The 14,200-nt window shown below is 38.3% G+C and overlaps 1 protein-coding gene across 10 annotated transcripts in view; it reads left to right on the forward strand.

Moving 5' to 3' along the window:
* The window catches only part of LOC122906808 (A-kinase anchor protein 10, mitochondrial-like), a 52,825-nt gene that overhangs the window by 15,137 nt on the left and 23,488 nt on the right, over positions 1 to 14,200 (forward strand). For 7 of the 10 annotated variants that reach the window (XR_006384614.1, XR_006384617.1, XR_006384620.1 and 4 more), the window contains exon 1: positions 5,332 to 5,726. The exons of 1 other annotated variant lie outside the window; for it this stretch is intronic. The gene's annotated coding sequence lies outside the window, so the exon portion shown is untranslated. Of the gene's footprint in view, positions 1 to 1,078; positions 1,152 to 5,168; positions 5,246 to 5,331; positions 5,727 to 14,200 lie in introns of those variants that run through there. 2 more of the 10 variants (XR_006384622.1, XR_006384621.1) reach the window with 2 other exon arrangements.

Consider the following 14,200-nt stretch of genomic DNA (forward strand, 5'->3'; position numbering starts at 1 on the left):
AGAGCACAAGCAGGGAGAGTAGCAGGCAGAGGGAGAAGCAGGTTCCCCACAGAGCAGGAAGCTCTGTGTATGGAACTGCGTCCCAGGACTCTGGGATCATGACCTGAGCAGAAGGCAGACGCTTAGCCGACTGTACCACCCAGGTGTCCCTTCTGTCCTTGCTATAGCAATGCGCTAGGCCAACACTTTTTAAAAACCTTTACTAAGAGTCTTTAATATTTGTATGGAATAAATAGAAGAGTTTGAATGCTGATCCAGCTGTAGCAACAAGGTCAGAGGACTACTTTGACAGTATTGTAATACTGAGTTGCTTATTTCCTGTTAGCAAATGGGTAATTTCTTTATTCTGACGTCAATAGGCCGTTTCTTCAGACTACTAAGGAAAATGTGTTTTGTGAATTTTTTAAGTGTGCTTTATCTCTAAGCAGCTTGAACCTTGATCATAAATGTTTTTCATTAGAGAAATTTTGTTACCCAATTAAAAAGTAAAATAAGGGGATGCCTGGGTGGCTTAAGCATCTGGCTTCAGTTCAGGTCATGATCCCAGGGTCCTGGGATGGAGTAGTCCCACATTGGGCTTCCTACTCAGCAGGGAGCCTGCTTCTCCCTCAGCCTGCTGTTTCCCCCGGCTTGTGCACTCCCTCTCTCTCTTCCTCTGACAAAAAAATAAAATAAAATAAGTATTCTGAAGAATGTTTTTCTCATTTTTACCCCATTTCACAAGTTTTAGTTTTGTGCCTTGGACAAAAAGGATTAAGGAATTGAAAAGGTCCCTATATCAGAATGTTTTCTGTCTTTGGTACTTTCTGTCATCAGTAGAAGTTCTCAAAGAAACATCTCTTGTTTTAAGTTCCGTTTTTGGCACAGTATTTTGAGAGTTATAAATAATAATAGGACATTGCTTTCCAGTTTTCTGCTGTTTGATTCCCTTTCCCGTTAAGTATTTTTCGTTGAGTGTGTATGTTTAAGGGAGGTGTTACAAAATTTAATTTTTAAAGTTCTCTTAAAGTCCTTTAGGAGACATTTTTAGGCTATCAAATTATGTTTAATTTTTAACCTCCCCCCCCCTAAATTATAGCTTCAATATCTGTACATTCCCCACAAAAAAGCACTAAAAATCATGCCTTGCTGGATGCAGCAGAACCAAGTCATGTTGCAATCAATGCCATTTCTGTCAACATGGACTCCTTTTCAAGTAGCAGGACAGCAACACTTAAGAAGCAGCCAAGCCACATGGAGGCTGCTTATTTTGGCGACCTGGGTAAGTGACTCACTTTTTGTTAACTTCTAGTAGGAAGGATTGAGTCTGTTATGGGAAACTCTTGCTGGAGGATACTAGAACTGTATAATGGGAATGTGCTTTGGAAAAATGTATTTAAGATAAGAGCATGCGTTTCTTGATCTGTGGGTTGTGAGTTTGATCCCCACATTGGGAATGGAGCCTTCTTAAAATTTGGGGCACCTGGGGGCTCATTGATTAGGTGTCTGCCTTCCGCTCGGGTCATGATCCCGGGGTCCTGGGATCGAGCCTCGCATTAGGCTCCCTGCTCGGCGGGAAGCCAGCTTCTTCCTCTCCTACTTCCCCTGCTTATGTTTCCTTTCTCGCTATCTCTGTCACTGTCAAATGAATAAATAAAATGTTATAAAAAATAAATAAAATTTAAAAAGTAAATAAAAATAACAGCTACAAGTATAACAAATGATACTCTATTACGTTCCCATAAGCAAAATTATAAAGCATTCTCAGTTTAAAAAAAAAAGGGCCATTTCCAGAAGAAGAAATAAATTTAACCAGTAATTATATGAACAAGATGCCTCATTTCACTCATACTCAGGAAATTGCAAATTTAAGTAATGAGTTAATGTTCTCCCTAACACATCAGCAAATCTTTAAAGTTTGACAATTTGAATGGTAACGGAGATGAAGAGAAATAGCCAGTCCTATTTAGTGGAAGTGTAGATTGATGAAGATTTTTTTGGAAGGCAGTGTGGAAGTAGTTATCAGAATGTAAAATAGAAGATCTAGCCCTCAGAGGTATGCCAAAAGATGTAGATGCAAGTATGTATAAAGCTTTTATTGCAGTGTTATTTGTGAAAGCAAAAAATGAGGAACAACATGTACATATCTGGCGATGGAGAAGCGCCTGGGTACATTGTGGTGTCCCCGCATCTGGAATATTAGGGAGCCATTTAAAAGTCCGAAGATGACCTAGAGAAATATCTAAGGTTAAAGTGCAAAAAGCAGGTCACATAACAGTGAGTGTAATAGGATCCCTACTATGTTAAAATAACTTCTTCCCCCCTGCCCCCAAAAAAGATATGAAGGAGATCGAATTTTCGTTACCCACAGTTCTGCACTTCATAAAAGTTGTGTGTCATGGCATCATAAATTGAAAGAAAAGTGAATAAGTTGATGTCTAATAAAATTAGCCCGTCTTTTGACCTATTTGCTTAACAGTTGTATATCTTCAAAGATGTCAGAGTGTCTGTGGGCCACACTCAGCAGTACACTGCAAACAGCATTTGTATTGATCACAAAGTAAAATTGTAAGTTTTACTGGATTACACCTGTGTTGCTGGTGGGGATGTGAAATGGTACAGGCACTCTGTAAAATAGTTTGGTGTTTCTTGTGGAGCAGAACGTGCAGATGTCATATGACCCTGCAGTTGCACTCTTCAGCTTTTATCCTAGAGAAGTGGAAACTTACATTCCCACAAAAGCCTGTACCCCGATGTCCATAGCAGCTTAAAAGCCGAAAACCGGCTGTCTTGCAGCATCGAGTGAGTGGTTAGACACACTGGTACTTGCATACCACAGAATACTGCTCAGCCATGAAGAAGAGCACACTATTGATTTACCTCACAACTTGGGTGAGTCCCAAGGGAATTGTGCTGAGCGTCAAAAGCCAGTCCCAAAAGGTTATGCGCAGTAGGATTCCATTTGTATAATATTTTTGAAATGACAAATTAGAGAAATGAAGGATAGAGTAGTGTTTGCCAGGGCCGAGGAATGGAGGAGGTGGTTACAAAAGGCCACATGAGGCATCCATGTGGCATTGGAACTGTTCAGTAACTTGGCAGTTACCCAGGGTAAAGTTGCATGGATTCCCTTGCATGGAATGAAGTCCACAGGTATGTACAGGTGAAATGGGAAGATCAGAGTAAGATTGGTGGTTGTAGCAACATCAGTACCTTGATGTGATACTGTAATACGGTAATGTAAGATGTTACCTTGGGGAACCTCGGTAAAGGGTACATGGGATCTCCCTGTATTGTATCTTATTGTTGCATTTGAACTTACCATTATCTCAGAATTAAAATTTTAATTTAAAAATTGGTAAATCTTGCAAAGGATCAGAATTTTGTGAAGTTCAAGAAAGGGAGGTTGACAGAGATGTACTGGTTAACCTTGAACATGAGACACCCAGGAGGCGCCTGGGTAGCACAGTCAGTTAAGCACCCCACTCTTGATTTCAGCTCAGGTAGGGTCATGAGATTAGAGCCGGTGTTGGGTTGGGCTGTGCTTGCTCACTCGCGCCCTCTCTCTCGGAAAAAAAAAGAAAAAAAAAAAAAGAGAGACAGCCGGCAAGGATGACACATGAAGTGTTTCAAAAGAAAATAATTTGAATATCAAAGGATTAAGAAAAGCCATTTTGAAAAAATGATCAAACCCTGCTAATTTTATGAAGCTGAACCTCAAAATGTCAATGCTTTAAATGTTAAAAAAAAATGTTTTTGTTTATTCTAATAGTTTGTGGTTATAATCGTAACCTAAATTTAGTTACATATACAATGAACTTATTTTTATTAAATTTTGGTAAGTTTAGTTTTATTTCTCAAGATAAAAATTCCAGAGCTACTCTTTATTCTGTTGTAACAAACACTGAGCATTGGTAACATTTTTCTGGCCATGCACTCATGGACAATTTTTCTTCAGGAAAAGTTCCTAGAGGTGGCGTTACTGGGTTGCGAAATCATGCAGGTGCTTTTTTTTTTTTTTAAGATTTTATTTATTTATTTGACACAGAGAAATCACAAGTAGATGGAGAGGAAGGCAGAGAGAGAGAGGGGGAAGCAGGCTCCCCGCTGAGCAGAGAGCCCGATGCGGAACTCGATCCCAGGACCCTGAGATCATGACCTGAGCCGAAGGCAGCTGCTTAACCCACTGAGCCACCCAGGCGCCCAGTCATGCAGATTTTTAAAGCTTTGCTCTCTGTTCCTGAATGTTCTTCCAAAGAGGTTTTGTTATTTTTTATTTTCATCATCAGTGGGTGACAGTGTTGCCTGTTCTGTTGTGCCTTTGTTGGGTTTTATTATTATTTTTTGAAAAAACATCTTCCAGTTTGACAGACAAAAATTTATATTAATTTGCTCTTCTGGCATTTTTAATTAGATGGAATATATTTTCATATTTTTATTGGCCGCCTTTCTTTGGTACTATTTTCGTAAGATTTTTTTTTCCCCAAGAATTTCCATGGTCTGAACTGCCATAAAAGTCAGATAAGAATAATTGAATTAAAGAGCTTTTTAATAGTTGAATTAAGTTCGAACACTTGTTTCTTTGCCTGTTTAGCAGTCACAGTGACAGTATTTCTAGTTCTTTATATTCATTAAATTGCTAGGGAAGTAAACTTTTATTTATTTATTTTTTATTTTTTTTAAGATTTTATTTATTTATTTGACAGACAGAGACCACAAGTAGGCAGAGAGGCAGGCAGAGAGAGAAAGAGAGAGAGAGGAGGAAGCAGGCTCCCCGCAGAGCAGAGAGCCCGACGCAGGGCTCGATCCCAGGACCCTGGGGTCATGACCCGAGCCGAAGGCAGAGGCTTTAACCCACTGAGCCACCCAGGCGCTCCAACTTTTTTTTTTTTTTTAAAGATTTTATTTATTTATTTGACAGAGAGAGATCACAAGTAGGCAGAGAGGCAGGCGGAGAGAGGAGGGAGCAGGCTCCCTGCTGAGCAGAGAGCCCAATGCGGAGTTGGATCCCAGGACCCTGGGATCATGACCTGAGCTGAAGGCAGAGACTTTAACCCACTGAGCCACCCAGGCACCCGGGAAGTAAACTTTTATTCAAGAATTCTGGTGCCACTAAGCTGATTGTGGCTGACTAATCTATTAATCTTAAATTATTTGTTACTGAACTGCTAATCTTTTGCTTCTTTCAGGCAGATCTTGTCTGGACTACCAGACTCAAGAGACCAAATCAAGTCTTTCAAAGACTCTTGAACAAGTCCTGCATGACATTGTTGTTCTTCCTTATTTTATTCAATTCATGGAACTTCGGCGAATGGAGCATTTGGTTAAATTTTGGTTAGAAGCTGAAAGTTTTCACTCTACAACTTGGTCCCGAATAAGAGCACACAGTCTCAGCACCGTGAAGCATAGTGCATTGGCTGAGCCTGTCTCTCCATCTAAGAAGCATGAAACTGCAACATCTTTTGTAACTGAGTCTCTTGACAAGCGATTGGAGGATTCAAGCTCAGCTCAACTGCTTATGACTCAATCCGAAGGAATTGACCTGAACAATAGAACTAGCAACATTCAGAATCACTTGCTGCTTTCCCGAGAATGTGACAGTGCCCATTCTCTCCATCTTGAAATGGCCAGAACAGGAACGCATCCAGTTTCCATGGAAATCCAAGAATCCTCCTCTAGACTTCTAGTAGCCAGTAGAAATAGTCCCTCTTCACCACTGAAGGAATTATCAGGAAAATTAATGAAAAGTAAGTATGTGGTTTTCTTATCTCTCTTTATCCTCTTTGTTTAATCAGTTTATAAAGTAGAACTTGAGGCAAGGAATAAAAGCATTAGAATCGTTTTCTCTCACACCCACTTGCAAATTTGGAAGGATTTGGAGAATGTCCTGGAGAAGGATTGGTGTTTGAAGAAGGAACAGCAGGGATACAGACAAAAATTGGATCCTCTCCGAAGGGTCTTTTGCAGAATTAACAAATGAAGAAGGGTTGAATCCTGCCTCTGCCTTCCAGAAATTTAGAAATCAAACCATTATCCAGGGATGCTTATTTCATTTTCATCTCATTCTTAATTTGCTACCAACTTACTGTCTGCTTCATAGGTAAAATTATTTTTTAATTGCCAACAGGTGACATTTATTGGGTTCTGTGCCAAGTGCTATACTCGGATTTCACCTAATGGCCATACCACCTCTGAGGTCAGCATTATTGCCCCATTTTACAAATGAGAAAACCATGGTTTAGGATAGGTTTGTTTTTTGTTTTTTTTTTTTTTTTTTTAAAGATTTTATTTATTTATTTGACAGGCAGAGATCACAAGCAGGCAGAGAGAGAGGAGGAAGCAGGCTCCCTGCCAAGCAGAGAGCCTGATGTGGGGCTCGATCCCAGGACCCTGAGATAATGACCTGAGCTGAAGGCAGAGGATTTAACCACTGAGCCACCCAGGCGCCCCTATGGTTTAGGATAGTTAAGTAATGTACCTCGGATTATGAAGTGAGCAGGGAGCTTGAGTTAAAATCAGTATTTCAACAACAGCACCTCTTTATTTCTTCTCTGTTCATTTGAAAGTTACACTCTCTTAATTTTTCAATTATCACCTTCTGGAATTCTGATTCGACAGCCTCCATGTTTTTTCCTGTCTTCATCTTATCTGTTCTTTGCTTCTCATAGAGCTAGGTGATTCTTTTTTTTTTTTTTTAAGATTTTTTTTTAAGATTTTTATTTATTTGTAAGAGAGAGCGAGCACAGGCAGACAGAATGGCAGGCAGAGGCAGAGGGAGAAGCCGGCTCCCTGCCAAGCAAGGAGCCCGATGTGGGACTCGATCCCAGGACGCTGGGATCATGACCTGAGCCGAAGGCAGCCACTTAACCAACTGAGCCACCCAGGCGTCCCTAGGTGATTCTTTTTTGTTTTTTCTGTTTGTTTTTCCTTTTTTTTTTTTTAAGATTTTACTTACTTATTTGAGAGAGACAGCGACAGAGATAGCAAGAGAGACCACGAGCAGAGAGAAGGAGAAGCAGACTCCCCAGTAGGCAGAGAGCCCTTCCCCACTGGGGTCTCAATCCTACGACCCTGAGATCATGACCTGAGCCCAAGGCAAATGCTTAACTGACTGAGCCACTCAGGTGTCCCTTTTCAGAGCAATTTATGTTCACAGCAAAATTGAGAGGAGGGTAGAGCAATTTCCTGTATACTCTTGGCCCCCTCACATATATAGACCTGCCACCCCCATCTTCCATGTCCGCCACCAGAGCAGCACATTTGTTGCCGTTGTTGAACCTACCCAGACACACTATAGTCACCCACAGTCCACAGTTTACATCAGGTTTCACTCTTGGTGCTGTGCATTCAGTGGCTTTCAACAAATACACCATGGCATGGGTCCATCGTTATGGTGTTAGGAGTATTTTTACTGCCCTAAAAACTGTCCATACTTTGCCTTTTCATCTTTTCCTACCTGCTAATCCCTGAGAACCATTAATCTTACTGTCTCCATAGTTTTGCTTTTTCCAGAATGTCATATGCCTAAAACTATATTGTTTGTAGCTTTTTTACATTGATGATCATTTCTTCAGATCTGTGTTTTCATTATTGTCTTTTTTTTTCATTTATTGTCTCTTAAGATGGGTCTAATCTGCTGTTGAATCAGTTTACAATTTTTTCTATCTAAATGTTACTGAATTTTGTATTTCTAGATATTTAATTCAAATTTGCCTGGTCAGTTTTCAGTTTCTTGTTCCTTTATCCCTTCATCCCACTTCTCAGCCTATTTTGTATTTCTTTAAGTTTAAACATATATTCATCATCTGATGATTCTAATATCTGTAGGTTTTTCGAATCTGGTTCACTATTTGTTTCTTCAGATTCACACTCTTGGTCGCTTGTGATTTTAGTGGTTCCTGGCTGTCTGAACATGAATTTTGGATTTTTTTCTGTGGTAATTTTTTTTAAAGATTTTATTTATTTGACAGAGATCACAAGTAGGCAGAGAGGCAGGCAGAGAGAGAGAGGAGGAAGCAGGCTCCTCGCTGAGCAGAGAGCCCGATGTGGGGCTCGATCCCAGGACCCTAGGATCATGACCTGAGCTGAAGGCAGAGGCTTTAACCCACTGAGCCACCCAGGTGCCCCTCTGTGGGAATTTTTTGAGAACGCTGTTTAAATTGGGTTATTCCAGGAAAAAAAATAAAAGTAAATAAATTGGGTTATGAGTATATTGGCATTTGCTTTTGCCTTGCATCTGGGGCCAACTTCACTACCTTCCTGGAACCACTTAAAATACATTTGGTCATTGGGTTTTTCCGGCAAACTCTTAGGGCCTTTGGCATGATTTTGGTCTAATCTTCTACCCTGTTTGGGCCCTGAGCAATTGCCCTTGAAAGTGCACACTTCAAGTCTCTTGGCATTGCTGGTTTTCCCAGGTGACTGCGCTGCCTGTCTGGCACTTTGCCCATCTTGATTTGCCCTGGCTCCTGCAGGTCCACGATTTCCTTATCTGCAATTTAGAAATCCAGAAAGCTTTTTAAAAAATATTTTATTTATTTATTTTTAAAAAATATTTTATTTATTTTTAAAAAATATGTTTTAAAAATGTTACTTTTTTAAAAATATTTTATTTATTTATTTTTTAAAAAATATTTTATTTATTTTTAAAAAATATATGTTTAAAAAATGTTACTTTTTAAAAAATATTTATTTATTTCATAGACAGAGATCACAAGTAGTCAGAGAGGCGGTCAGGGAGAGAGAGGAGGAAGCAGGCAGGCTCTCTGCTCTGCAGAGAGCCTGACGTGGGGCACGATTCCAGGACCCTGGGATCACAACTTGAGCTGAAGGCAGAGGCTTTAACCCACTGAGCCACCTAGGCGCCCCTTACACGTTATTTTTTAAATGAAAAAACTTGACCTGAACTGGTGTGAACTAACTGCAGAAATGTGAATGTTTGATTATGTGATGTTGTCCCTCATATTGCTAAGAATATTAACATATATATGTATATATATATATATATATATATATATAGATGCCTAGTGCATTCCCTCTGTAAAAACAAACAAAACCCAGATTCTGAATTCTGAACTATTATTGTTTCCCTTACTTTACCACAAACTCTGATACACTTTTTAAGTGTATCAAAAAAGGTCTTGGGAGAATTCGGTATTGAGAAGAATTTCTTTGAACATTTAGTCTGGCCTGTTTCTGGAAATGGAAGTCTGTTTCTGTCACTGTAATACAGTTTATTGTTTTTGGAAGCTTTTTGTTTTGGTGATAGTTTATTTCAATAAAAAATAGAAATAGTGGAATCATTAAAGGAGTACTAGTTGTTTTACTTTTAAAATTTTTATGCAGTAGATTTGACCTCTTTTGATGTGTACTTGCATGAATTTGAACACTTGCATAGATTCCTGTAACTGCCATCACAGTCAGCATAAGAACAATTCTCTGACCTTTATAGTTAAATACTCCTCTATTCCAGGACTTGGCAACCACTGATCTATTATTCTCTGACTCTGTAGTTTTGCCTTTTCTGGAATGCCATACAAGTGAATTTATCTATGTAGTCACTGAGACTGACTTTCTTTCGGTCAGTGTGATGGTTTGATATTTATCATATTCTGTCAACAGTTTGTTGCATTTAATTGCTAAGTTATATTCCATTGTATGGATGTACCATCCATTCACCTGCTGAGTGACATTTGGATTGTTTCCACCTGTTGATGATTATGAATAAAGCTGCTCTAAAGGCACCTGGGTGGCTCAGTCATTAAGTGTCTGCCTTGGGCTCAGGTCATGATCCCAGGGTCTTGGAATTGAGACGGAAATCTGGTTCCCGGCTTGGCTGGAAGCCTGTTTCTCCCTTTCCCACTCCTTCTGCTTGTGTGTTCCGTCTCTCTCTGTCAAATAAATAAATAAAATCTTTAAAAAGCTGCTAAAAAGCTGCTATAAACATTTGTGTACAGGTTTTTGTGTGGACAAAATTTTTTTCTCTATGGTCAATACCTACTAATAGGTTTGCTGGAATAGGTAGTGTGTGTTGAAAATGTTAAGAAACTGTCAGACTGTTTTGTAGATTGGGTGTACCATTTTACGTTTTCACCAGGAATCTATGCAAGTTTTAAAATTTGTACAAGTATACATCAAAAAAGGTCAAATCTACTGCATAAAAATTTTAAAACAACTAGTACTCCTTTAATGATTCCACTATTTCTATTTTTTTAAAAAGATTTTATTTATTTATTTGACAGAGAGAGATCACAGTAGGCAGAGGCAGGCAGAGAGAGGGGAAGGGAAGCAGGCCCCCTGCTGAGCGGAGAGCCCGATGCGGGACTCGATCCCAGGACCCTGAGATCATGACCTGAGCCGAAGGCAGCAGCTTAACCCACTGAGCCACCCAGGCACCCACTATTTGTATTTTTTATTGAAATAAACTATCACCAAAACATAAAGCTTCCAAAAACAATAAACTGTATTACAGTGACAGCAACAGACCTCCATAGGCCCACACTTAATTGGATTGTTTGTTTTATTATTGAATTTTGAGAGTTCTTTTTGCGTTCTGGGTATAAAACCTTTATTGGTTATGTGATTTGTAAATGTTTTCTCCTAGTTTATAGCTTGGCTTTTCATTCTCTTAATAGTGTCTTTCACAAAACAAAGGACTTTTTTGATTAAGTCTAACTTACCTGCATTTTTTCTTTTCTTTTTGTTTTCTTTTTTCTTTGGAATTGAATCCTAAGAACTTTTTGCCCAATTTAAGTTCATGAAGATTTTCTCCTTTGTGTTCTTCTAAAAGTATTATGGTTTTGTACTTCGTATTTAGATGTATGGTCTGTTTTGAGTTAATATTGTATAAGATGTAAGGGTTAGGTCAAGTTTTTTTGTATTGGGGTGTGTGTGTGTATTTTTTTTCTTTTTTTTCTTTTTTTTTTTTTTGGTGTATGGATACCCAGTTGTTGCAACACCACTAATTGAAAAGATAACTCTACTCCATTGAGTTCCGTTTGTACCCGCACCATATTCTGTTTAAGGACTTGTTCTGTTCCATTGATATATGTGTTTATTCCTTAACTAATACCCACTGTCTTTGATTCCTGTAGCTTTACAGTAAATCTTTAAATCGGTTAGTATGACTCCTTCAAGTTTGTTCTTTTTCTAAATTGTTTTGTCTGTTGTGGTTTTTCTTCTTCTTCCTTTTTTTTTTTAAGTGTAATCTTACTTATATCTACAAGGAAATCCTGCTGGAATTTTTATTGAATTGCATTCAATCCGTAGGTCAGTTTGGGAAGAATTTATATCTTAACTGTATCAGGTCTTAAAATCCATGGACATGGTATGTCTTTATTTTCTTAAGTCTTTGACTTCTTTAACATTGTGTAGGTTTCAGCATACAGATCCTTCATATGTTTTATTAAATTTATATCCAAATATTTCTTATTGGTGCTCTTGTGAGTGATATTTTAAAAAATTTTTGTTACTAATTTTACATCACCAGTATTTACAAATATGATTGATTTTTATATATTAACCTTATATTCTGTGACCTTATGAACTCAGTTATTTTAGCAGCTTTTCTGTAGAATGCTTGAAATTTTCTATGTTGACATTGATGTTGTTTGTGGCTAGAATAGTGTTATTTCTTCATTTCCGATCTTTTTTTTTTTCCCCTTGCCATACTGCACTAGCTAGGACTTTTTGTAAGTGGTGAGAATGAATATTCTTGTCTTCTTGATCTTGAAGGGAAAGCATTCAGTCTTTCACTTACTTTAAGTATGAGATTAGCCATGTGGTTTTTTTGGTCAGTGCCCTTAATCAGATTGATGAAGTTTGCTCCTCTGAATGGCTTCCTGAGAGTTGTTTGAATCATGAATGATGTTGCAGTTTGTTATGTTTTTTGTGTGTTTGATATGACCTTACGGTTTTCCTTGTGTTTTTTGTTTTGTTTTGTTTGTTTTGATTTTTGGTCTGTTAATATGGTGGATCATAATTGATTGACTTTTAAAAGTTTGAATACGCTTGCATTTCAAGGGTGAGCTCCATTTGGCTGTGGTGTATTATTCTTTTTACATGTTGCTAGATTTGATTTTCTAAATTTTGTTGAGCATTTTTGCATTTATGTTTATGATGAATTTGGTCTGTGGCTTTTTTGGGCCGTGGTTGTGTAGTGGTTAGTACTCTACCTTGTGTGGCTTTTTTGGTACTGCTTTTGTCTGGTTTTAGTATCAGTGTGATGTTGGTCCCCCAGAAATGAGTTGGGAAGTTTTCCCATCTCTTCTATTTTCTGGAAGAGATCATGTAGAATTGTTATTACTTCTTCTTTAAATGTTTGGTAGAATTTGCAAGGGCCTGGATTTGTTTAGTTGTATTGTGTTTTCAGAACATTTCAAACTATGAATTCAAGTTCTTTTATAGGCATGGGACTATTCAGGTTATCTGTTTCTTCCTGAGTGAATGTTAGTAGTTTGTGCTTTTCAAGGAATTGTTAATTTCATTGAATTGTTGAATTTATGGGCATGTAACTATCTAGCATGGCCTTACTGTCTTTTTTTTTTTCATTTTCATAAGGTCTTTATTTTTTTTCCAATTTATTTAATTTCAGAAAAAAAGCATTCATTATTTTTTCACCACACCCAGTGCTCCATGCAAGCTGTGCCCTCTATAATACCCACCACCTGGTACCCCAACCTCCCACCCCCCCCGCCACTTCAAACCCCTCAGACTGTTTTTCAGAGTCCATAGTCTCTCCTTACTGTCTTTTTAATCTTGAGTTTGTAGTGCTAATCTCTTTTTCATTCCTGGTGTTGGTAATTGTATCATCTTTTTTTTTTTACCAGTATACATAATGGTTTAATCTGTCTTTTTCAAAGAACCAGCTTTTGATTTAGTTTTTCTCCTTTTTCCTGTTTTCAGTTTCATGGATTCTCTGTTATGTTACTTCTCTCCTCCTGCATGCTTTGAATTTATTTTACTCTTTTTCTCATTTTTTTAAGATTTTATTTATTTGACAGAGATCACAAGTAGGCAGAGAGGCAGGTGGGATGGGGGGGAGCAGGCTCCCTGCTGAGCAGAGAGTCCAACACCAAGCTCAATCCCAACATCCACCCAGGTGCCCCCTTTTTCTCATTTCTTAAGGTAGAAACTTAAATGGTTTATTTGAGATCATTCTTTAAGAGAAGCATGTAATATAGGGGCATCTGGGTGGCTCAGTGGGTTAAGCCTCTGCCTTCGGCTCAGGTCATGATCCCGGAGTCCTGGGATCAGGCTCTTTGCTCAGCAGGGACCCTGCTTCCCCCTCTCTCTCTGCCTGCATCTCTGCCTCCTTGTGATCACTCTCTCTCTGTCAAATAAATAAATAAAATCTTTAAAAAAAAAAAGATGAGCATGTTATGGTACAAATTTCCTTCTTCTTCTTCTTCTTTTTTTTTTTTTAAAGATTTTATTTATTTATTTGACAGGCAGAGATCAGAAGTAGGCAGAGAGGCAGGCGGAGAGAGAGGGAGGAAGCAGGCTCCCCGCCGAGCAGAGAGCCTGATGCGGGGCTCGATCCCAGGACCCCGAGACCATGACCTGAGCCGAAAGCAGAGGCTTAACCCACTGAGCCACCCAGCGCCCATACAAATTTCCTTCTAATCACTGTTTTAGCTATACCCTGCAAATTCTGATACTTTGAGCAAAAATTAAATGTCTCATTTCCCTTATATCTTACTCTTTTGCCCATGATCATTTAGAAATGTTTAGTTTTTACATGTTTGGGGAATTTTTGCCCTGTTATCTTTCTATTATTGTTTTAATTCTATTATGGTCAGAAAACATACTCTAAAAAAAGTACTATTTCAGTCATTTTAAATTTGTTAAAATTTTTAAATGGTCTAGGATATGGTTTGTCTTGGTGAATATCTCCCATACAGTAAGAAGAATTATGTTCTGCTGTTCTATAGTTTTCTATAAATGTCAGTTAGATTGAGTTGGTTGAAGATTATGTTCAGTTTTTCTGTATCCTTGCTGATACTTTGTATGCTTTCTATATCCGTTACTGAGAGAAGAGTGTTGAATTCTCCAACCATAATTGTGGGGTTTTCCAATTATATTTTCACTTCTATCCATTTTTGCATGTATTTTGAGGCTCTGTTCTTAGGTGTGTACGTTATATCTTCTTGGTGAATCAAATCTTTTATCATTATGTAATGTTCTTCTTTGTGGTAACTTCACTTGTTCTAAGTTCAAAAAT

The sequence above is a fragment of the Neovison vison genome, chromosome 5, assembly GCF_020171115.1.
Source record: "Neovison vison isolate M4711 chromosome 5, ASM_NN_V1, whole genome shotgun sequence".
Classification (NCBI taxonomy): Eukaryota; Metazoa; Chordata; class Mammalia; order Carnivora; family Mustelidae; genus Neogale; species Neogale vison.